Raw genomic sequence first — 27,581 nt, forward strand, 5'->3', positions numbered from 1 at the left:
ATGGAATGGAATGAAATGTGGAATGGAATGGTGAATGAAATCTGGAATGGAATGTGGAATGGAATGTAATGTGGAATGTAATGGAACGGAATGTGGAATGGAATGGAATGTAATGGAATGTGGAAAGCAATGGTGGAATGGAGTGGAATCTGGAATGGAATGGAATGGAATGTGGAATGGTATATGAAATGGAATGGAATGGAATGTGTGATGGATTGTGGAATGGAATGGAATGGAACGTTGAATGAAATGTGGAATGGAATGGAATGTGGAAAGCAATGCAGAATGGAAAGGAATAGAACATGGAAAGGAATGTGGAATGGAATGAAATGGAATGTGGAATGGAACGTGGAATGGAACGTGGAATGGAATGGAATGGAATGGAATATGAAATGCAATGGAATGGAATGGAATGTGGAATGGAATGGAATGGAATGTGGAATGGAATGTGGAATGAAACGTGGAATGGAAAGGAACGGAATGGAATGCGGATTGCAAGGCAATGGAATAGAAAGTGAAATAGAATGCAACATAATGGAATATCAAATCAAATGGAATGGTATGCAATGGAATGGAAGGGAATGTGGAAAGGAATGGAATGGAATGTGGAATGGAATGGAATGGAAAGTTGAATGCAATGTGGAATGGAATGGAATGGAATGTGGAATGGAATGGATTGGAATGTGAAAGGGAATGGAATGGAAATTGGAATGGAATGGAATGGAACACGGAATGGAGTAGAACCGAATGTGGAATGTGATGGAATTGAAAGAGGAATGCAGTTGAATGGAATATGGAATAGAATGGAATGGAATGGAATGTGGAATGGAATGTAGAATGGATTGACAAGCAATGTGAAATGGAATGGAATGGAATGTGGAATGGAATGGAAAGGAATGTGTAATCAAACGTAGAATGGAATGGAATGCAATGGAATGGAGTGTGGAATTGAAAGGAATGGAATGTTGAATGGAATGGAATGGAACGTGGAATGGAACCTGCAATTTAACGTGGAATGGAACGTGAAATGGAACGTGCAATGGAATGCGGAATGGAATTGAATGGAATGTGGAATGAAATGTGGAATGGAATGGAATGGAATGGAATGGAATGGAATGTGGAATGGAATGGAATGGAATAGAATGGAATGTGGAATGGAATTGAATGGAATGTGGAATGGAAGTGAATGGAATGGAATGTTATGTGGAATGCAACGGAATGGAATATGGAATGGAATGTGGAAAAGAATGGAATGGTAAGTGGAATGGAACGTGGAACGGAATGGTATGACACATGGAATGGAATGGAACGGAATTTGTAATGGAATTAGGAATGGAACATGGAATAGAATGGAGTGGAATGTGGAATGTAATGGAATGGAGTGTGAAATGTAATGGAATGGAATGTGGAATGGAATGGAATGTGGAAAGGAAGGGAAATGAATGTGCAATGGAATGGGATGCAAAGTGGAATGGAATGGAATGTGGAATGGAATCGAATGGAATGGAATGTTAAATGGAATGGAAAGAAATGGAATGCAATGTGGAGTGGAATAGAATGGAATAGAATAGAATGTGGAATGGAATGGTGTGCAACGTGGAATGGAATGGAAAGCGATGTGGAAAGGGATGTGAAATGGAATGGAATGGAATGTGGAAAGCAATGGAATGGAATGTGGAAATGAATATGGAATGGAATGGAATTTAATGTGGAATGGAATGGAATGGAATGGAATGTGGAATGGAATGGAATATGCAATGGAAGGGAATGGAATGTGGAAAGGAAGGGATTTCAACGTGGAATGGAATGGAATGTCGAATGGAATCCAATGGAATGGAATATGAGATGGAATGGAATGTAATGTGGAATGGAATGTGTAATGGATTGGAATAGAATTTGGAATGGAATGGAATGGAATGTGGAATGAATTGGAATGGACCGTGGAATGGAAAGTGGAATGGAATGGAATGGAATGTGTAATTTAACGTGGAATGGAGTGGAATGGAACGTGGAATGGAATTTGGAATGGAACGTGGAATGGAACGTGGAAAGGAATGTGGAAAGGAATGTGGAATGGAATGTAGAATAGAATGGAATGGAATGTGGAAAGGAAAGGAATGGAATCTGGAATGCAATGGAATGGAATGTGGGAAAGAATGTGGAATGGAATGGGAAGGAATGCGGAATGGAACGGAACGGAATGGAATGTGGAATGGAATGGAATGGAATGTGGAATGGAATGTGGAAAGTGGAATGGAATGTGGAATGGAATGGAATGCAGACTGGAATTGAATGGAATGGAATGTACTGTGGAATGGAATGGAATGGAATGTGGAATGGAATGGAATGGAATTTGGAACGGAACGTGGAATGGAATGAAATGTGGAATGCAATGGAATGGAATGGAACATGGAATGGAACGGAATATGGAATGGAAAGGAATGGAATGTGGAATGGAATGTTGAACGGAATGGAATGGAATGTGAACTGCAATAGAATGGAATGTGGATTGGAATTTAATGGTATGTGGAATGTAATGTGGAATGGAATGGAAAGGATTGTGCAATGTAATGGAATGGAATGTGGAATGGAATGTGGAATGGAATTGAATGCAATATGGAATGGAATGGAAAGGAATATGGAATGGAATGGAATGGAATGTGGAATAGAACGTTCCTTTCCACACTCCATTCCACATTCCATTCAACCTTCCATTCCATTCCATTCCATGTTCAATTCAACTTTCCATTCCATATTCCATTCCATGTTCCATTCCTCATTCCATTGCATTCCATTACACGTTCCATTCCAAGTTCCATTCCACTCCATTCCACGTTCCTTTCACATTCCATCCCACTTTCCATTCCAAACCATCCTACGTTCCATTCCATTCCATTCCACATTCCTTTCCATTCAATTCCACATTCAATTCGACATTCCATTCCACGTTCCATTCCATTCCTTTCTATTCCACTTTCCATTCGATTCCATTCCACGTTCCATTCCATTATATTTCGCATTCCATTCCATTCCATTCCAAATTCCACTACATTCCATTCCATTCGACATTCCATTCCATTGCATTCCACATTCCATTAAATAACTTTCCACATTCCATTCCAAGTTCCACTCCACGTTGCATTCCACTTTCAATTCCACGTTGCATTCCATGTTCCATTCCCTTCCATTCCACATTCCATTCCATTGCATTCCACTTTCCATTACACGTTCCATTCCACACTACATTCCTCGTTTCATTCCGCGTTCCATTCCACGTTCCATTTCTTTCCACTCCACATTCTATTCCATTGCCTTACACATTCCATTCCTTTCCATTCCATTTCATTGCACATTCCATTCCACATTCCATTCCCTTCCATTACAGATTCCATTCTATTCCATTCCACATTTCATTCCACATTCCATTCCACGTTCCATTCCTCGTTCCATTCCAATACATTCGATATTCCATTCCACATTGCATTCCATTTCAGATCATATTCCATTCCACATTCCATACATTCCATTTAAACATTCAATTCCATTCCATTCCACATTGCATTCCGCATTCCATTCCATTTCACACTGCATTCCACATTCCATTCCACATTCCATTCAATTCCATCCCACATTCCATTCCACATTCCATTCCACGTTCCATTTTACGTTCCATTTCACATTCCATTCCACATTCCATTCCATTCCATTCCACATTGCATTCCACAATCCACTCCATATTCCATACCATTCCATTGCACATTACATTCCACAATATATTCCATTCAATTCCCCATTCAATTCCACGTTCCATTCCACGTTGCATTCCACATTCCATTCCACGATTGTTTCATTTCCATCCACATTGCATTCCACATTCCATTCCACATTCCACACCATTCCATTGCACATTCCATTTCACAATCCATTTGATTCAATTCCACATTAAATTCCAAGTTCCGTTCCAAATTCAATTCCACTTACCATTCCACATTCTATTTCACATTCCATTCCATTCCTTTCCATTTCATTCCACATTCTGATCCATTCCATTCCACATTCCATTCCATTCCATTCCACATTCCATTCCATTCAATTCCACATTCAATTCCACATTGCATTCCACATTTCCATTCCATTACTTTCTATTACACTTTCCATTCCATTCCATTCCACTTTCCGTTCCATATTGCATTCCACATTCCATTCCACGTTCCATTACATTCCATTCCATTCCACATTCTATTCCATTCAATTCTGCATTCCATTACAGTCTATTCCATTCCATTCCACATTCCATTCCATTCTATTCCATTCCACATTCCAATCCATTCCATTCCATTCCACATTCCATACTATTCAATTCCACATTAAATTCCGTTCCATTTCACATTGCATTCCACGTTCCATTCCACGTTGCATTCCACGTTCTATTCCATGTTCCATTCCTCATTTCATTCCTTTCCATTGCACAATCCATTCCATGCCATTACACATGCCATTCCATTCCATTCCACGTTCCATTCCAACTTCCATTCCACATTCCGTTCCATTCCATTCCATATTCCATTCCACGATCAATTCCACGTTACATTCCACTTTCCATTCCACTTTCCATTCCATATTGCATTCCGCAATCCATTCCGTTCCAATCCACGTTCCATTCCACATTCCATTCCACATTGCATTCCACATTCCATTCCACATTACATTCCACATAGTGATCCATTCCAGTATACATTCCATTCAACATTCCTTTCCATTCCATTGCAAATTGAATTGCACATTCCATTTCATTCCACTCCCCTCTCCATTCTCCTTTCAATTCCATTCCATTTCACCTTACATTCCACGTTCCTTTTCACATTCCATTCCACATTGCATTCCACATTCCATTCCATTCCATTCCACTTTCCATTCTGCATTCCATTCCACATTCCATTCTACATTCCATTCCTTTCCATTCAACGTTCCATTCCACATTCCATTCCACATTCCAACATATTCCATTCCACATTCCATTGAGCATTCCATTCCACATTCCATTCCTTACCATTCCACACTCCATTCCACATTCCATTCCATTCCACATTCCATTCAACATTCCATCCCGCATTCAATTCCATTCCATTCGGTATTCCATTCCGCATTCCACTCCATTCCATTCCACGTTCCATTCCACATTATATGCCACATTCCATTAGATTGATTTCCACATTCCGTTCCACATTCAATTCCACATTCCATTCCACATTCCATTCCATTCCATTCCACTTTCGATTCCGCGTTCCGTTCGACATTCCATTCCACATTCCATTCCATTCCATTCCACGTTACATTCCACTTTCCATTCCATTCCATTCCATTCCACGTTCTATTCCATTGCATTCCACTTTCCATTCCACATTTCATTTCACATTCCATTCCATTCCATTCAATTCCATTCCACCTTCTATTCCATTACATTCCACATTCCATACCACGATCCATTCCATTCCATTCCACGTGGCATTCCACTTTCCATTAGGCATTGCATTCCACTTTCCGTTTCATTCCACTCCACGTTCCATTCCATATTCCATTCCATTCCATTTCACATTCCATTCCATTCCTTTCCACATTCCATTCCTTTCCACATTCCATTACTTTCCATTATACTATCCATTCCACTTTCCTTTCCACGTTCCATTCCACTTTCCTTACAATGTTCCATTATATTCCATTTCACGTTCCATACCACTCCATTCCGACATCCATTATATTCCATTCCACGTTCCATTCCTCATTCCATTTCACATTCCATTCCACAATACATTCCATTCCATTCCATTGCTTTCCACATTTCATTCCATTTCATTCCACTTCCCAATCGATTCAATTGTGCATTCCATTCCATTCCATTGCATTCCATTACATTCCATTCCACATTCCATTCCATTCCATTACATTCCATTTCACATTCCATAAAATTCCATTCCATTCCGCATTCCATTCCTTTCCATTGCACATTCCATTCCATTTCATTCCACATTCCTATCACTTCCATTCCATTCCATTCCATTCCCCTTTCCATTACAAATTCCATTACACATTCCATTCCATTCCTTTCCATATTCCATTCCATTCCTTTCTATTCCCCATTCCATTTCATGTTCCATTCAACGTTCCATTCCACGTTCCATTCCTTTTCTTTCCATATTCCACACCATTCCATTCCATTCCATTCCGGATTTCATTCTATTCCAATCCACATTCTATTCCACATTCCATTCCTTTCCGTTCCACATTTCATTCCACATTTCATTCCACGTTTCTTTCCCTTCCATTCCATGCTCCATTCCACATTCCATTCCTCATTCCATTCCACATTCCATTCCACGTTCCATTGCATTCCATTCCACGTTCCATTTCACCTTCCATTCCATTCCATCCCACGTTCCATTCCACATTCCATTCCGCGCACCGTTCTACATTCCATTCCACGTTCCATTTCACCTTCCACTGCAAATTCCATTCCATGTTTAAATCCATTTCATTCCACGTTCCATTCGACATTCCATTCCATTACATTCCACTTTCCATTCCACATTCCCTTCCACCTTCCATTGCACATTCCATTCCCTTATATTCCACATTCCATTCGACATTCCATTCCATTCAAATCCACTTTCCATTCCACATTCCATGCCACATTCCATTCTACATTCCATTCCACATTCCACTCCATTCCATTCCACATTCCATACCACATTGCATTCCATTCCATTCCGCTTTCCATTCCACGTTGCATTCCATTCCAGTCCATATCCCATTCCACATTTCATTCCATTCTTTCCTCATTCCATTCCTTTCCATTACACATTCCATTGCACATTTCATTCCACATCCCATTCCATTCCATTCCACATTCCATTCCATAATCCATTCCGTTCCATTCCATGTTCCATTCCAGGTTCCATTCCACATTCCATTCCAGATTCCATTCCACAATCCATTCCATTCCATTCCAAGTTGCATTCCAGTTTCAACTGCATTACATTCCACGTTACATTCCACATTCCATAGCCCTTTCAATTCCACCTTCCATTCCATGTTCCATTCCACGTTCCATTCCGTTCCATTCCATGTTCCATTCCACGTTCCATTCCATTCCATTCCACGTTACATTCCACATTCCATTGCACATTCCATTCCGCATTCCTTTCCGTTCCATTACAAATTCCATTCCACATTCCATTCTTCATTACATTGCTTGTTCCTTTCCACATTCCATTCCAAGTTCCATTCCACATTCCATTCTATTAAATTCCACGTTCCATTCCACGATCCATTCCATTCCATTTCACTACGTTCCACGTCACATTCCAGTTTCCATTCCATTCCATTCCACGTTCAATTCCACATTCCACTGACCATTCCATTGGATGTTCTAATCCACGTTTGATTACACGTTCTACTCCATTCCGTTCTGTTTTCCATTCCCCGTTCCATTCGATTCAATTCCACCTTCCATTCCACATTCCATTCCGTTACATTCCACTTTCCTTTGCACTTTCCACTCCATATTCTATTCCTCATTCCATTCCACATTACATTCCATTCCATTTCACATTCCATTCAATTCTATTCCAAATTCCATTAGATTCCATTCCATTCCATTCCACATTTAATTCCATTGCATTCCACATTCCATTCCATTCCATTCCATTCCATTCCATTCCACGTTCCCCTCCATTCCATTCCGTTCCATTCCACATTCCTTTCCATTCTATTCCACATTCCATTCCATTCCATTAAACATTACATTCCACGTTCCATTCCACGTTGTTTTCCACGTTCCATTCCATGTTCCATTCCTCTTTCCATTCCTTTCCATTCCACGTTCCATTCCATTCCATTCCACATTCCATTCCTTGCCACTCCACATTCCATGGCACGTTCCAATCCATTCCATTCCAGCTTCCATTACACGTTAAATTCCACATTCCTTTCCACGTTGTATTCCACATTCCTTCCATATTCCATTGCACATTCAATTCCATTCCATTACACTTTCCATTCCACATTCCATTCCAGTTTCCATTCCACATTCCATTCTACATTCCATACCATTCCATTGCATTCCATTCTGGATTCCTATCCATTCCTTTCCGCATTCTATTCCACCTTCCATTCCATTCTATTCCACATTCACTTCGACATTGCATTGCATTCCATTCCACATTCCATTCCTCTGCATTCCACATTCCACTACTTTCCATTCCAAATTACATTCCACATTCTATTCCACGTCGCATTCCACATTCCATTCCACATTCCATTCCATGTTCCATTCCATTACATTCCACGTTCCATTCCACATTCCTTTCCATTCCATTCCACATTCCGTACAATTCCATTCTTTTCCATTCAATATTCCATTCCATTGCATGCCACATTTTATTCCACATTCCAAACCATTCCATTCTCATTCTTTTCCATTCCATTCCACATTCCATTCCAAGTTCCATTCCACGTTCCATTCCACGTTCCATTTCGCTTTGCCCTCCATTCCATTTCGCATTCCACTCCATTGCATTACACATTCTATTCCACATTCCATTCCATGCCATTCCACATTCCATTCCACATTACATTCCATTCCATTCCACATTCCACTGCATTCCATTCCACATTCCATTCCTTTACATTCCACGTTACATAGCAGATTCCCTTCCACCTTCGAATCAACATTCCATTCCACTCCATTCCAAATTCCATTCCATTACATTCTACATTCCATTCCGCATTCCATTCCGCATTCCATTCCATTCCGTTTCACATTCCATTCCATTCCATTCCACGTTCCATTCCATGTTCCATTCCAAGTTCCCTTCCACATTCCATTCCACGTTCCATTCCACATTCCAGTCCATCGCATTCCACTTTTCATTCCATTGCATTCCATGTTCCATTCCACATTCCATTCCACATTTATTTCCGTTGCATTCCACTTTCCATTCCACATTCCTTTCCACTTTCCATACCACATTCCATTCCATTCCATTGAATTCCATTGCACATTCTCTTCCACATTAAATTCCACATTCCATGCTACATTCCATTCCACATTCCATTCCATTACATTCCACGTTCCATTCCACATTCCATTCCACGTTCCTTTCCATTCCATTCCATGTACCATTCCACTTTCCATTCCATTCCTTTCCACGTTCCATTTCACATTCAATTGCACATTCCATTCAACGTTGCATTCCACATTCCATTCCACGTTCCATTCCACTTTCCATTCCACGTTCCATTCCATTCCATTACACGATCCATTCCACATTCCATTCCATTCTGCTTTCCATTCCACATTCCATTCCACGTTCCATTAAATTCGAATCCACGTTCCGTTCCTCACTGCATTCCTCCCACGTTCCATTTCACATTCCATTCCACATTCCATTCCACATTGCACTCCATTCCATTCCAAGTGCCACTCCACATTCCATTCCTCATTCCATACCACATTCCATTCCACTCCATTCCACATTCCATTCCATTCCATTCCACATTCCGTTGCATTTCATTCCACATTCCGTTCCACATTCCAGTCCATTCCATTCCACGTTCCATTGCACATTCCAACCCATTCCATTCCGCATTCCATTCCACGTTCCGCTCCACATTCCATTCCATGCTCCTTTCGATTCCATTCCACGCTCCATTCCAACTTCCATTCCATGTTCCATTCCACGATCCATTCCATTCCATTCCACTTTCCATTCAACGTTCCACTCCATATTTCATGCCACATTCCATTGAAAATTTCATGCCACATTCCAATCTATTCAATTCCACATTGCATTCCATTGTAGTCCACATTGCAATCCACATTCCATTCCATTCCATTTAAACATTGCAATCTATTCCACTCCACATTCCATTCCACCTTCCATTCCATTCCACATTCCATTCCACATTCCATTCCACACTCCATTCCACACTGCATTCCATAACATTCCATATTCGTTTCCACATCCCGTTTCATTCAATTCCACGTCCCATTCCACGTTCCATTCCACATACAATTCCATTTCTTTCCGCATTTCATTCCACATTACATTCCATTCCATTTCATTCCACATTCCATTCCACATTCAATTCCATTGCATTCCAAATTCCATTCCACATTCCATTTTACCTTCCATTCCACATTCCAATCTACTTTCCATTCCACTGCATTCTATTCCATATTCCGTTACATTACATTCAACATTCCATTCCATTCCATTCCACATTCCATTCCATTCCATTCCAGTTTACAATACACTTTCAATTCCACTATCCATTCCCTTCCAATCCACGTTCCCTTCCACATTCCATTGCATTCCATTCCACTTTCGTTTCCACATTCCATTCCATATTACATTCCTTTCCATTCCACATTCCATTCCACTTTCCGTTACGTTCCATTCCACATGCCATTTCATTTCATTACACAGTCCATTCCACATCCCATTCCATTCCATTCCACATTCCATTCCACATTCCACTCCATTCCATTCCACATTCCTTTAAACATTCCATTCTGCATTCCATTCCATTCCTTTCCACATTCCGTTACATGCTGCATTCCATTCTATTCCGCTTTCCATTCCACGATACATTCCACATTCCATTCCACATTCCATTGCACTTTCCATTCCAGATTCCTTTCCACATTCCATTTGAGATTCCATTCCATTCCATTTGACATTCCATTCCATTCCATTTCACATTCTATTCGACATTCCTGCCATTCCATTCCACATTCCATTCCACATTGCATGGCACATTCCATTCCAATCCATTCCATTCCAAATTCCAATCCACATTCCATTCCTCGTTCCATTCCATTCCATCCCACATTCCATTCCACTTTCCATTCCATTCTATTCCGTGTTGCATTCCACATTCCTTTCCACGTTCCATTCCACGTTCCATTCCACATTCCATTCCATTCCATTCCACATTCCATACCATTCCATACGATTCCATTCCACGATCCATTCCATTCCATTCTACTTTTGATTCCACATTCCATTGCCACTTCCATTCTATTGCATTTCACATTCCATTTCGCACTCCATTCCGCCTTCCATTCCCCATAGCATTCCGTTCCATTACATATTCCATTCGACGTTCCATTCCGTTCCATTCCACATTCCATTGCATTCCATTCCAGATTCATTTCCACATTCATTTTCATTCCATTCCGCATTCCATTCCATTTAATTCCACTTTCCATTCCACATTCTATTCCACATTCCATTCCATTCCACATTCCATTCCACATTCCATTCCGCACCCCGTTCCACATTCCTTTCCACATTCCTTTCCACGTTCCATTCTCATTCCATTGTGTTTCATTACACATTTTATTCCACAATCCGTTGCATTCCAATTCACATGCTTTCCACATTACTTTCCATTCCATTCCATTCCATTCCACATCCCATTCCACATTCCATTGCATACCAATCCACAATTCATTCCACATTTCATTTCATTCCGTTGCACATTCCATTCAACATTCCATTCCACATTCCATTCCATTCCATTCCATTCCATTCCACATTCCATTCCATTCCATTCCATTCCTTTATCCATTCCACATTCCATTCCACATTTCATTCCAGTCCATTCTATTCCACATTCCATAAAATTCATTTAAACAATCCATTCCACGTACCATTCCGCATTCCATTCCACGTTCCATTCCATTCCATTCCACTTTCCAATTCATTTCATTTCACATTCCAATCCATTCCATTCCACATTCTACCACATTCCATTCCAATTTGCATTCCATTCCGTTCCACGTCACATTCCACATTCCATTCTATATTGCAGTCCACGTTCCATTCCAATCTATTCCACGTTCCTTTCCATTCCATTCCACGTTTCATTGCACTTTCCATTCCACATTCCATTTCAGGTTGCATTCCATTCCATTCCACATTCTATTCCAAGTTCCATTCCATTCCATTCCACATTCCATTGCATTTCATTCCACATTCCATTCCATTCCATTCCGCATTCCATTCCATTCCATTCTATTCAATATTCCATTCAATTACAGTCAACATTCCATTCCATTACCTTCCACATTCCATTCCACATGCCATTCCACATTCCATTCCACATTCCATTGCACATTCCATTCCATTCCTTCCACATTCCATTCTATTCCATTCCACTTTCCATTACATTCAATTCCACATTTCACTCCATTCCATTGCATTCCGCATTCTATTCCATTCCATTCCGCATTGCATTCCATCCCATTCCGCTTTATTCCACATTCCATTCCATTGCATTCCACATTCCATTCCACATTTAATTTCACATTCTTTTCCACGTTCCATTCCATTTCATTCCACATTCCATTGAATTCCATTCCACATTCCATTCCACGTTGTCTTCCATTCCATCGCTCATTTCATTCCATTCCATTCCTTTCAATTCCTAATTTCATTCCATTGCATTGCATTCCATATTCCATTCCATTATATTCCTCATATCATTCCATTCCGTTGCATTCCACATTCCGTTCTATTACATTCACATTCCATTCCATTCCATTTCATTATATTCCACATTCCATTGCATTGCATTCCACTTTGCATTCCATTCCATTCGACATTCCATTCCTTTTTCCATTCCATTCCATTCCACATTCCATTCCCCATTCTGTTCCACATTACAGTCCTTTCCATTCCATATTCCATTCCACATTCCATTCCACATTCCATTCCATTCCATTCCACATTCCATTGCACATTCCATTGCATTCCATTCCAAATTCCTTTCCATTCAACTCCACCTTGCATTCCACATTCCTTTCCATTCCATTCCACATTCCATTGCAGATTCCATTTCACATTCTATTCCATTCCATTCCACATTTAATTCCACGTTCCATTCCATTCCTTTCCACGTTTCATTCCACATTCCATTACATATTCCATTCCATATTCCATTACACATTCCATTCCACATTCCATTCCATGTTCCATTCCATTCTATTCCAATCCACATTCCATTCAATTCCAATCCAATTTCAATTCCAGTCCACATTCCATTCCATTCCATTCCACATTCCATTCCACTTTCCATTGCACTTTAACTTCCATTCTCTTCTATTCCACCTTCCACTCCATTCCATTCCACATTCCCTTCCCTTCCATTCCATATTCCATTACACATTCCACTCCCCGTTCAATTACATTCAATTCCACGTTCCATTGCATTCCATTCCTTTCAATTCCACGTTCCATTCAATTCCATTCCACATTCCATTCCATTCTATTCCAAATTCCTTTCCATTCCATTCCACATTGCATTCCATTCCATTCCGATTCCATTATACATTCCAATATCTTCTATTCCACTTTCCATTCCATTCCATTCCATTCCATTCCACATTCCATTCCACATTACAACCCATTACTTTCCACATTCCACTCCATTCCATTCCACAATCCAATCCATTCCATTCCACATTCCAATCCACATTCCACTACATTCCATTCCTTTGCACATTCCATTCAACATTCCATTCCATTTCATTTCACTTTCAATTCCATTCCATTCCATTCCACATTCCATTCCACATTCCATTTCTTTCTATTTCACATTCTTTTCCATTCAATTCCACATTCCATTCCACATTCAATTCCATTCCATTCCACATTCCATTGGACATTCAATTCCTTTCCATTCCGCATTCCATACTACATTTCATTCCATATTCCATTCCACATTCCATTTCACATTCCATTTCAACTTCCATTACACATTCCTTTCCACATTCCATTCCATGTTCCATTGCATTCCACTTTCCATTCCACATCGCATTCCATGTTCCATTCCACGTCCCATTCCAGGATGCATTCCTTTCCATTCCACGTTGCATTCCTTGTTCCATTCCATATCATATTCCAGGTTGCATTCCTTTCCATTCCACATTCTATTCCATTCCATTCCACATTCCATTCCATTCCAATCCACGTTCCATTCCACGATAAATTCCACTTTCTTTTCCACATTGCATTCCATGTTCCATTGCATTCCACTTTCCATTCCACATTCCACCCTATTCCATTCCACATTCAATTTCTTTCCATTCTACATTCCATTGCTAATTCCATTTAACTTTCAATTCCATTCCATTCCATTTCACATTCCGTTCCATTCCATTCCACAGTGCATTTCATTCCACTCCACATTCCATTCCAAATTCCTTTTCACTTTCCATTCCATTCCACATTCTATTCCATTCCATTCCAATCCACATTCCATTCCATTCCATTCCAAGTTAAATTCCATTCCACATTCCTTTCCAATCCTTTCCGCATTCCATTCCACATTCCATTGCATTTTCCATTCCATTCCATTCTATTCCAAATTCCATTCCATTCCATTGCACATTCCAATTCATTCCATTCCACATTCCATTCCACTTTCCATTCCACATACCTTTCCCCGTTCAATTGCATTCTATTCCACGTTACATTCCATTTCATTGCATTCAACTTTCCATTACTTTCCATTCAATTCCACGTACCATTCATTCCCTTTTCATTCCACATTCCATTCCCTTCCATTCCACATTCCATTCTATTGCATTCCACATTCCATTCCACATTCAATTGCATTCCATTCCAGATTAAATTCCATTCCATTGCACAATCCATTTCATTCCATTCCACATTCGATTCCATTCCATTCCATTCCTCATTGTAATCTATTGCATTCCATTCCATTCCACATTCCATTCAATTCCATTCCTTTCCACATTCCATTTCATTCGATTAAAGATTCCATTCCTTTCCATTCCATTCCATTCCACATTCCATTCCAATCCGTACCATATTCCATTGCTTTCCATTCCGCGTTCCATTCCACATTCCACACTATTCCACTCCACATTCCATTCGATTCCATTCCACATTCCATTTCATTTCATTCCACATTCCATTCCATTCCATGCCATTCAACATTCCATTCCATTCCTTGCCATTCCACATTCCATTCCATTGCATTCCATTCCTCATTCCATTCCACATTCCATTTCTTTCCATCCAACATTCCATTCCACATTCCATTCCATTCCATTCCATTTTATATTTCATTACATTCCGTTCCAATTCACATTCCATTCAATTCCATTCCATATTCCACTGCATTCAATTCCACATTGCATTCCATTCCATTCCATTCCACCTTCCATTCCATTCCATTCTTTTCCATATTCCATTGCATTCCATTCCACATTGCATTCCATTAGGTTGCATTCCATATTCCATTCTATTCCATTCCATTCCATTGCACATTCAATTCCATATTCCACTACGTTCAATTCCACATGCCATTCCATTCCACATTCCATTCCATTCCACATTCTTTCCATTACATATTCCATTCCATTGTTTTCCATTCAAATGCAAATTCCATTACACATACAATTCCATTCCATTCCATTCCACATTCCATTGCATATTCCCTTCCATTCCATTCCACATTTCATTCCATTCCATTCCACATTCCATTCCATTAAATTCCAAATTGCGTTCCATTCCATTGCATTCCACATTCCACTCCATTACATTCCATATTCCCCTGCATTCCATCCACATTGCACTGAATTCCATTCCATTACACATTCCATTCCATTACATTCCTTTCCATATTCCATTTCATTCCATTCCAGATTGCATTCCATTCCATTCCATTCCACGTTGCATTCCATTCCATTCCGTTCCATTGCACATTCCATTCCGCATTACTATACATTCAATTCCGCTTTACATTCCATTCCATTCCACATTCCATTCCATTCCATTCTACATTCCATTCCATTCCTTTCCATTCAATTCTGAATTCCCTTCATCACTCCATTCCATTCCATTCCACATTCCATTCCATTCCATGAAACATTCAATTCCATTCCGGTTCACATTGCATTTCCTTCCATATTCCATTCTATTCCTTTCCACATTGCATTCTTTTCCATTCCACTGCATTCCACATTCCATTCCACATTCCACTGCATTCCTTTGCACGTACTCCTGCATTCAATTCCACATTCTATTCCACTCCATTCCTAATTGCCTTCCATTCCATTCATTTCTTTTCCACACTTCATTCCATTCCATTCAAATCCCCATTCCATTCCATTCTGTTCCACATTGCATTCCACATTCCATTCCATTCCATTCCACATTCCATTGCACTTTCCATTCCTTTCCATTCCACATTCAATTCCACATTCCATTCCATTGCATTCCCTGTTCAATTCTATTCCATTCCTTATTCCATTCCATTCCATTCCGCATTCCATACCATTCCATTCTTTGTTCCATTCCATTCCATTCCAATCCATTACACATTCCATTCCATTCCATTACTCATTCCATTCTATTCCATTCTACATTCCATTCCACTCCATTCCATTCCATTCCACATTGCATTTCACATTCCATTCCAATACATTCCACATTGTATTCCTCATTGAATTCCATTACATTCAATTCCGATCCATTCCACATTCCATTCCACATTCAATTCAGTTACATTCCAGTTTCCACTCCCTACTTTCCACATTCCATTCAATTCCATTCCATCCCATTCCAGATTCCATTTCACATTCCATTCCATTCCATTTCTTATTCTCATCTATTCCATTCAACATTCCATTCCGTTCCATTGCACATTCAATTCCATTCCATTCCATTCCACTTTCCATTCCTTTCCAATCCACATTCCCTTCCATTCCACATTCCATTCCATATTCCATTCTACTCTATACCACATTCCATTCCATTCAATTCCACATTCCATTCCAATCCATTCAACATAACAGTCCACTTTTTTTCCATATTCCTTTCCACTTTCCATTCCATTCCATTGCACATTTGATTCCACATTCCTTTCCATTCCATTCCACTTTCCATTCCATCCCATTCCATATTCCATTCAATTCCATTTCTCTTTCCATTGCATTCCATTCCGCATTCCATTCCATTCCATTCCGCATTCCATTCCATTCCATTCCGCATTCCATTCCTTTCCGCATTCCATTCCATTCCATTCCGCATTCCATTGCATTCCATTCCTCGTTCCATTCCATTCCACTCTGCATTCCATTAAATTCCATTCTGCTCAAATCCATTCCACATTGCATTCCATTCCACTCCATTCCACATTCCATTCCTTTGCATTCCACATTCAATTACATTCCATTACATTCCATTTCAGTTTCCATTCCTTATTCCCTTCCAATCCATTCAACTTTCCATACCAATCCATTCCAAGCGTTTCCTTAGTCCATTCCACATGGCATTCCGTTCAATTCCACATTCCATATTCCATTCCAATCCATTCCACTTTGCATTGCACGTTGCGTTCGACAAACCATTCCTTTCCAAATCACATTCCATTCCATTCCACTTTCCATTCCACCTTCCATTCCTTTTCATGCCACATTCCATTCCATTACTTTCCATGATCCATTCCTTTCCACATTTCTTTCCACAATCCATTCAATTGCATTCCACATTCCATTGCACATTCCATTCCATTCCATTCCACATTCCATTCTATTCCATGCATTCCAGATTCCAATCCACATTCCATTCCATTCCACATTCCATTCCATTCCATTCCAGATTGCATTCCATTCCGTTCCACATTCCATTCCTTTGCGTTCCACATTCCATTCTGCTCCATTCCACATTCCATTCAACTTTTCATTCCCTTCCCTTCCACATTCCATTCCACGTTCCTTTCCATTCCTTTCAACATTCCATTGCACTTTCCTTTCTATTCCATTCCATTAAACATTACATTCTATTTCCACTTCACATTTCATTGTATTCCATACAATTACACATTCCATTCCATTCTATTGCTTTCCACATTCCATTTCGTTCCATTCCACATTGCTTCCCACATTCCAATCCATTGCTTTCCATATTCCATTCCATTCCATTCCATGATCTAATCCACATTCCATTCTACATTGTATTCCATTCCATTTCACATTCCATTCCACATTCCATTCCACTTCCCATTCCGTTCCATTCCACATACCATTGAACTCTGCACTACACATTCCACTCTGCATTCCATTCCGTTCCATTCCATATTCCATTACACATTCCATTACACACTTCATTCCACATTCCATTCCACCTTCCATTCCTTTCCATTCCACATTTCATTCCATTCCATTCCAAGTTCCATTCCACATTCCATTCCACTTTCCATTCAACATTCCTCTCCATTCCTTTCTATTGCATTCCGTTCCACATTCCATATGACATTCCATTCCATTCCATTCCATTCCAAATTCCATTCCATTCCATTCCAATCCACTTTCCATTCTAAGGTCCATTCCAAGTTCCATTCAACGTTTCATTTCACTTTCCATTCCATTCCATTCCACATTCCATTCCACATTCCGTTCCCTTCCATACCACCTTCCAATCCACATTGCATTCCACATTCCATTCAATTCCATTCAACTTCCCATTCCGCCTTCCATTCAACATTCCATTCCGCATTCCATTCCTTTCCATTATACAATCCATTCTGCAATCCATTACATTCCATTCCACATTCCATTCCATTCCATTTCGTTCCTTTCCATATTCCATTCTGATTTCCATTACATTCCGTTGAACATTCCATTCCACCTTCCATCCCATTCCATTCCACATTCCTTTTCATTGCATTCCACATTCCATTACACATTCCATTCCATTCCATTCCACATTCCATTCCATTCCATTTCACATTCGATTTCCCATTCCATTCCATTCCATTCCACATTCCATTACACATACCATTCCATTCCTCATTCCATTCCATTCAATTTCACATTCCATTACACATTCCATTCCATTCCAACCCACATTCCATTTCACGTTCCATTCCATTCCATTAGACATTCCATTCCATGATCCATTCCATTCCGTTCTACGTTATATTTCACATTCCATTCCACGTTCCATTCCATGTTCCTTTCCACGTTCCACTCCACATCCCAATCCTCGTCATTCCATATTCCATTCCACATTCCATTCCGTTGCATTCCACATTCCATTACACACCGCATTCCACTTTCCATTCCATTCCATTCCACACTCCATTCAACACTCCATTCCACATTCCGACACATTCCATTCGGTTGCAGTCCACATTAAATTAAACACACCATTCCACTTTCCGTTGCACTTTACGTTCTTTTCCACATCCCATTCCGTGTTTCATTCCATTCCTTTCCACGGTCCATTCCATTCATTTGCATGTTGCCTTCCACGTTCCATTCCACTTAATTCCACATTACATTCCGCATTGAGTTCCAAACGGTTCCACATTCCTTTCCACGTTCAATTTCACATTCCATTCCATTTTACATTCCACATTCCATTCCATGTTCCTTTCCACGTTCCATTCCACGTTCCATTCCATGTTCCATTCCACATTATATTCCATTCCATTCCACGTTCCATTCCACTGTGTTCCACATTCCATTCCACATTGCATTTCACATTCTGTCCCACATTCCATTTCATATTCCATTCCAGTCAATTCCACATTCCATTCCATTCCATTCCAAATCCCATTCCATATTTCATTCCATTATTTAACACATTCCATTCCACTCTTTTACACATTCCATTCCATTCCAATCCACCATCTAATCCATGTTCTATTCCACGTTGTACTCCATTCCATTTCACATTCCATTCCACATTCCATTCCACATTCCATTCCACTTCCCATTTCTTTCCATTCCACATTCCATTGCACACTCCACTGCACATTCCACTTCGCATTACCTTCTGTTCCATTCTACATTCCATTCCACATTCCATTCCACAATTCATTTCACATTCCATTCCATTAGATTCCACATTCCATTCCACATTCCAATGCATTCCATTGCACTTTTCATTCCATTCCGTTCCATGTTCCATTCCACATTCCACTCCACTTTAAATTCCACATTCCATTCTGTTCCACATTCCGTTCCACATTCCATTCCATTCCATTCCAAATTCCATTCCATTCTGTTCCACATTCCATTCCACATTCCATTCCATTCCATTCCAAATTCCATTCCATTCCATTCCACATTCAACTCTACCTTCCATTCCATGTTCCATTCCACGTTCCATTCCATTTTCCATTCCATTCCATTTCATGTTCCATTCCACATTCCATTCCATTCCGTTCCACTTTCCTTTCGTCATTCCATTCTACATTCAATTCCACATTCCATTTCCTTCCAAACTACATTCCAATCCACATTCCATTCAACATTCCATTCCACTCCATTCTACTTCCCATTACACATTCCATTCAACATTCCATTCCGCTTTCCATTCCTTTCCATTATAAATTCCATTCCGCAGTCCATTACATTCCATTCCACATTTAATTCCATTCCATTCCATTCCTTTCCACATTTCATTATGAATTCCATTCCATTCCATTGAACATTCCACTCCACAATCCATTCCATTCCATTCCACATTCCATTCCATTCCATTCCACATTCCATTTCATTCCATTCCACAATCCATTCCCTTCCATTTCACATTCCATTCCTTGCCATTCCACATTCCGTTACACACTCCATTTCATTCCATCCCACATTCCATTCCACTTTCCATCTCAATCCATTCCACGATCCATTCCATTCTGTTCCACGTTCCATTACACATTCCATTCTACGTTCCATTAAACGTTCCATTCCACGTTCCATTTCACGTTACATTCCACTCCATTCCATATTCCACTCCTCATTCCATTCCATTCCATTCCACATTATTTTACACACCCGATTCCATATTCCATTCCACTTCCATTCCATTGCATTTCACATTCCATTACACACCCCATTCCACTTTCCATTCTGTTCCATTCCACATTCCATTCCACGTTCCATTCCACATTCCTTTCCGGTCCATTCCACATTCCATTCCATTCCCTTCCATTCCACATTGCATTCCACATTTTTTCCACATTGCATTCCACATTCCATTCCATTCCATTGCACATTCCATTCCACATTCTATTCCACATTCCATTCCACATTCCATTCCATTCCATTCGATGTTCCCTTCCACATTCCATTCCACATTCCTTTCCATTCCATTCAACATTCCATTCCACATTCCATTTCACAATCCATTCCACAATCCATGCCATTCTATTCCACGTTCCATTCCATTCCATTCCATTCCACTTTCCTTTCAACATTCCATTCCACATTCCATTCCATGTTCCATTCCATTCCATTCCACATTCCATTCCATTCCATTCTAAATTCCATTCCATTCCATTCCGTTCCGCATTCCATTCCATTCCATTCTAAATTCCATTCCATTACATTCCATTCCACATTCCAACCCATTCCATTCCACTTTCCATTCCATTCCCTTCCATTCCACATTCCATTCCACATTCTATTCCGCATTCCATTCCACATTCCATTCCATTCCATTGCACATTTCATTCCACATTCTATTCCACATTCCATTCCACATTCCATTCCATTCCATTCCATGTTCCCTTCCACATTCCATTCCACATTCCTTTCCATTCCATTCAACATTCCATTCCACATTCCATTTCACAATCCATTCCACAATCCATTCCATTCTATTCCACGTTCCATTCCATTCCATTTCACTTTCCTTTCAACATTCGATTCCACATTCCATTCCACGTTCCATTCCATTCTATTCCACGTTCCATTCCACGTTCCATTGCACATTCCTTTCCAAGTGCCATTCCACATTCCATTCCACATTCCACTCCACCTTCCATTCCACGTTCCATTATGCGTTCTTTTGCATACCGTTCCACGTTCCATTCCACATTCCATTCTGTTCCATTCCACATTCCATTCCACTCCATTGCACATTCCTTTCCACATTCTCTTCCACATTCCATTCCACATTCCATTCCATTCCATTCCATGTTCCCTTCCACATTCCATTCCACATTCCTTTCCATTCCATTCAACATTTCATTCCACATTCCATTTCACAATCCATTCCACAATCCATTCCATTCTATTCCACGTTCCATTCCATTCCATTCCACTTTCCTTTCAACATTCGATTCCACGTTCCATTCCACGTTCCATTCCATTCTATTCCACGTTCCATTCCACGTTCCATTGCACATTCCTTTCCAAGTGCCATTCCACATTCCATTCCACATTCCACTCCACCTTCCATTCCACGTTCCATTATGCGTTCTATTGCATACCATTCCTCGTTCCATTCCACATTCCATTCTTTTCCATTCCACATTCCATTCCACATTCCATTCCACTCCTTTGCACATTCCTTTCCACATTCTATTCCACATTCCATTCCACATTCCATTCCATTCCATTCCATGTTCCCTTCAACATTCCATTCCACATTCCTTTCCATTCCATTCAACATTCCATTCCACATTCCATTTCACAATCCATTCCACATTCCATTCCATTCTATTCCACGTTCTGTTCCATTCCATTCCACTTTCCATTCAACATTCGGTTCCACATTCTATTCCATGTTCCATTCCATTCCGTTACACATTCCATTCCATTCCATTCCACATTACATTCCACTCCATTCCATTCCACATTCCAACCCATTCCATTCCACTTTCCATTCCATTCCATTCCATTCCACGTTCCATTCCATTCTATTCCACGTTCCATTCCATGTTCCATTGCACAATCCTTTACAATTTCCATTCCACATTCCATTCCACATTCCACTCCACTTTCAACTCCATGTTCCATTATGCGTTCTATTGCATACCATTCCAAGTTCCATTCCACATTCCATTCCGTTCAATTCCACATTCCATTCCACATGACATTCCAGGTTCCATTCCATACCAATCCATGATCTAATCCACGTTCCATTCTACATTGTATTGCATTCCATTTCACATTCCTTTCCACATTCCATTGCACTTCCCATTCCGTTCCATTCCACATACCATTCAACTGTCCACTCCACATTCCACTCTGCATTCCATTCTGTTCCATTCCACATTCCATTAAACCTTCCATTACACACTTCATTCCACATTCCATTCCACATTCCATTCCTTTCCATTCCACATTTCATTCCATTCCATTGCAAGTTCCATTCCACATTCCATTCCACTTTCCATTCCACATTCCACTCCATTCCTTTCTATTGCATTCCGTTCCACATTCCATATGACATTCCATTCCATTGCATTCCAAATTCCATTCCATTCCACTTTCCATTCTAAGGTCCATTCCAAGTTCCATTAAACGTTTCATTTCACTTTCCATTCCATTCCATTCCACATTCCATTCCACATTCCATTCCCTTCCATACCACATTCCAATCCACATTGCATTCCACATTCCGTTCAATTCCATTCAACTTCCCATTCCGCATTCCATTCAACATTCCATTCCACATTTCATTCCTTTCCATTATGCAATCCATTCTGCAATCCATTACATTCCATTCCACATTCCATTCCATTCCATTTCGTTCCTTTCCATATTCCATTCCGATTTCCACTACATTCCACTGAACATTCCATTCCACATTCCATTCCATTCCATTCCACATTCCTTTCCATTGCATTCCGCATTCCATTACACATTCCATTCCATTCCATTCCACATTCCATTCCATTCCATTTCACATTCGATTCCACATTCCATTCCATTCCACATTCCATTACACACACCATTCCATTCCTCATTCCATTCCATGCTATTCCACATTCCATTACACATTCCATTCCACATTCCATTCCATTCCAACCCACATTCCATTTCACGTTCCATTCCATTCCATTAGACATTCCATTCCGTGATCCATTCCATTCCGTTCTACGTTATATTTCACATTCCATTCCACGTTCCATTCCACTTTCCTTTCCACGTTCCACTCCACATTGAAATCCACGCCATTCCATATTCCATTCCACATTCCATTCCGTTGCATTCCACATTCCATTACACAGCACATTCCACTTTCCATTCCATTCCATTCCACATTCCATTCAACACTCCATTCCACATTCCAACACATTCCATTCGGTTGCAGTCCACATTCCATTACACACACCATTCCACTTTCCATTGCATTCCATTCCACGTTCCATTGCCCATTATATTCCACGTTTCATTCTGGTCCATTCCATCTTCCAATTGATTCCATTCTACATTCCATTCCACATTATATTCCTCATTCCATTCCACATTCCATTCCATTCCATTCCACGTTCTATTCCACATTCCATTCAACATTCCATTGCATTCGATTCCATGTTCCCTTACACATTCCATTCCACATTCCATTCCACATTCCTTTCCACATTCCTTTCTCTTCCATTCCACCTTCTATTCCACATTCCCTTCCATTCCATTCCAAATTCCATTCCATTCCATTCCACATTCCATTCCATTCCATTCCACACTCCATTCCATTAAATTCCAAATTGCGTTCCATTCCATTGCATTCCACATTCCACTCCATTACATTCCGTATTCCCCTGCATTCCATTCCAAATTGCACTGCATTCCATTCCATTACACATTCCATTCCATTACATTCCTTTCCATATTCCATTTCATTCCTTTCCATATTCCATTTCATTCCATTCCAGATTGCATTCCATTCCATTCCATTCCACGTTGCATTCCATTACATTCCTTTCCATTGCACATTCCATTCTACATTTCTTTACATTCAATTCCACTTTCCATTCCATTCCATTCCACATTCCATTCCATTCCATTCCACATTCCATTTCACTTTCAATTCCACTTTCCTTTACATTCCATTTCACAATTCATTCACTTACACTTTCCCTTCCACGTTCCATTCCGCGTTCCACTCCACGTTCCTTTTCAGTCAATTCTACGTTCCATTCCAGATTCTATTCCATTCCATTCCACTTTCCTTTCCACATTCCATTCCACATTGAAATCGACATTGCATTCCTTTATAGTCCGCATTCCATTCCACATTACACTCAACATTCCTCTCAACATGACATTCCATATTCCATTCCATTCCATTCCACATAACATACCACATTCCCTTGCATTCCATTCAACATTCCATTCCATTCCACTGCACATACCATTTCAGATTTCATTCAATTCCACTCCACATTCCATTGCACATTCCATTGCACATTCCATTCCACATTCCATTCCATTCCATTCCACATTCCGTTCTACGTTCTATTCCATTCCATTCCGCGTTCCATTTCACAATTCATTCCATTTGATTGCAGATCCCATTGCACATTCCATTCTACATTCCATTCCATTGCATTCCACATTCTGTTCTCCCTTCCATTCCATTCCATTCCACGTTCCATTCCGCATTCCTTTGCATTTCATTCCACATTCCATTCCATTCCACTCCACATTCCATTTCACATTTCATTACATTATATTCCACATTGCATTGCACATTCCATTCCACGTTCCATTCCATTGCATTCAAGGTTCCATTCCACTTTCCATTCCACATTCCTTTCCACATTCCATTCAATTTCTTTCCACATTCCATTCCAAATTCCAATGCATTAAATTCCACATTCTATTCCATTCAACTCCACATTCCATTTCATATTTCATTCCATTCCATTCCACATTGATTTCCATTCTATTCCACATTCCATTCCATGTTCCTTTCCATTGCACTCCACTTTCCTTTTCACATTTCATTCCATGCCATTCCACATTCCATTGCACATTCCGTTCCACATTCCATTCCATTCCATTCCATATTCCATTCCGCGTTCCATTCCTCATTCCATTCCGCATTCCATTCTATTCCATTCCACATTCCATTCCACATTGCATTCCATTCCAGTCCACATTCTAATCGACATTCCACTCCATTCCATTTAACATTCCACTGCATTCCATTCCACATTCCATTCCACTTTCCATTCCACTAGCAATTCCATTCCATTCCAAGTTCCATTCCACATTCCATTCCAGAATCGATTCCACATTCCATTCCATTCCATTCCACAATCCCTTGCACATTGCATTCCATTACTGTCCACATTCCATTCCACATTCTATTCCATTCCGTTCCACATTCCATTCCATTCCATTCCACATTCCATTCCATTCCCTTCCATTCCATTCCATTCCATTCCACATCCCATTCCACATTGCATTCCACATTATATTTCACGTTCCATTCTACATTCCATTCCACGTTCCATTCCACGTTCCTTTCCGTTCCATTCCACATTCCATTCCACATTCCATTCCATTCCATTCCACGTTCCATTCCATTTGGATTCCACGTGCCATTCCACATTCCTTTCCACTTTCCATTCCACTTTGCAGTCCATTTCATTCCACGTTCCATCCCACGTTGTTTTGCACATTCCATTCCACGTTCCAATCTACATTCCATTCGACGTTTCATTCCACGTTCCCTTCCATGTTCCATTCCATTCCAATATATTGCATTCTACATTCCATTCCTCATTCCATTCTGTAACATTCCACATTAATTTCCTCGTTCCTTTCCATTCCAATATATTCCATTCCACATTCCATTCTATTACTTTCCACATTATTTTCCAAGTTCCATTCTACATTCCATTCTACATTCCATTGCACATTATATTCCATTCCACTCCACATTGTATTACACATTCCATTCCACGTTCTAATCCGTTCCACGTTCCATTTCACATTCCATTCCATTCCATTACACGTTCCTTTCCACGTTCCATTCCATTCCATACCACATTTCATTGCACATTCCATTCCATTACACTCCACGTTCTTTCCACATTCCATTCCACGTTCCATTCCACGTTCCATTCCATCCCATTCCACTATCCATTTAACATTCCATTCCAGTCCATTCCACATTCTATTCCACATGCCATTGATCGTTGTATTCCATTCCAGGTTCCATTCCACATTCCATTCCACATTGCATTCCACATTCCATTCCATTCATTTCCATTCCTCATTCCATTCCACATTCCATTCCATTCCACCTTCCACTCCATTCCATTGCACGTTCCATTCCACGTTCCATTCCTTTCCATTCCACATTCGATTCCACATTCCATTCCATTTCATTCCACCTTCCATTCCATTACATTCCATGTTTCATTGCACGTTCCTTTCTACGTTCCATTGAATTCCATTCCAATTTCCATTCCTCATTCCATTGCTTTCCTCGTTGCTTGACACATTCCATTCCACATTCTATTCCACATTCCATTCCATTACATTCCACCTTCCATTCGATTCCACTGCACGTTCCATTCCACCTTCCATCCCATTCCATTCCACCTTCCTTTCCAGATTCCATTCCATTTCATTCCACCTTCCATTCCATTCCATTCCATGTTTCATTGCATGTACCATTCTACTTTCCATTCCATTCCACTCCAATATCCTTTCCACATTCCATTCCTTTCCACTTTGCTTTCCACATTCCATTCCACATTCCATTCCACATTCCATTGCATTCCATTCCACA

The sequence above is a fragment of the Pongo abelii genome, chromosome 12, assembly GCF_028885655.2.
Source record: "Pongo abelii isolate AG06213 chromosome 12, NHGRI_mPonAbe1-v2.0_pri, whole genome shotgun sequence".
NCBI classification, from domain to species: domain Eukaryota; kingdom Metazoa; phylum Chordata; class Mammalia; order Primates; family Hominidae; genus Pongo; species Pongo abelii.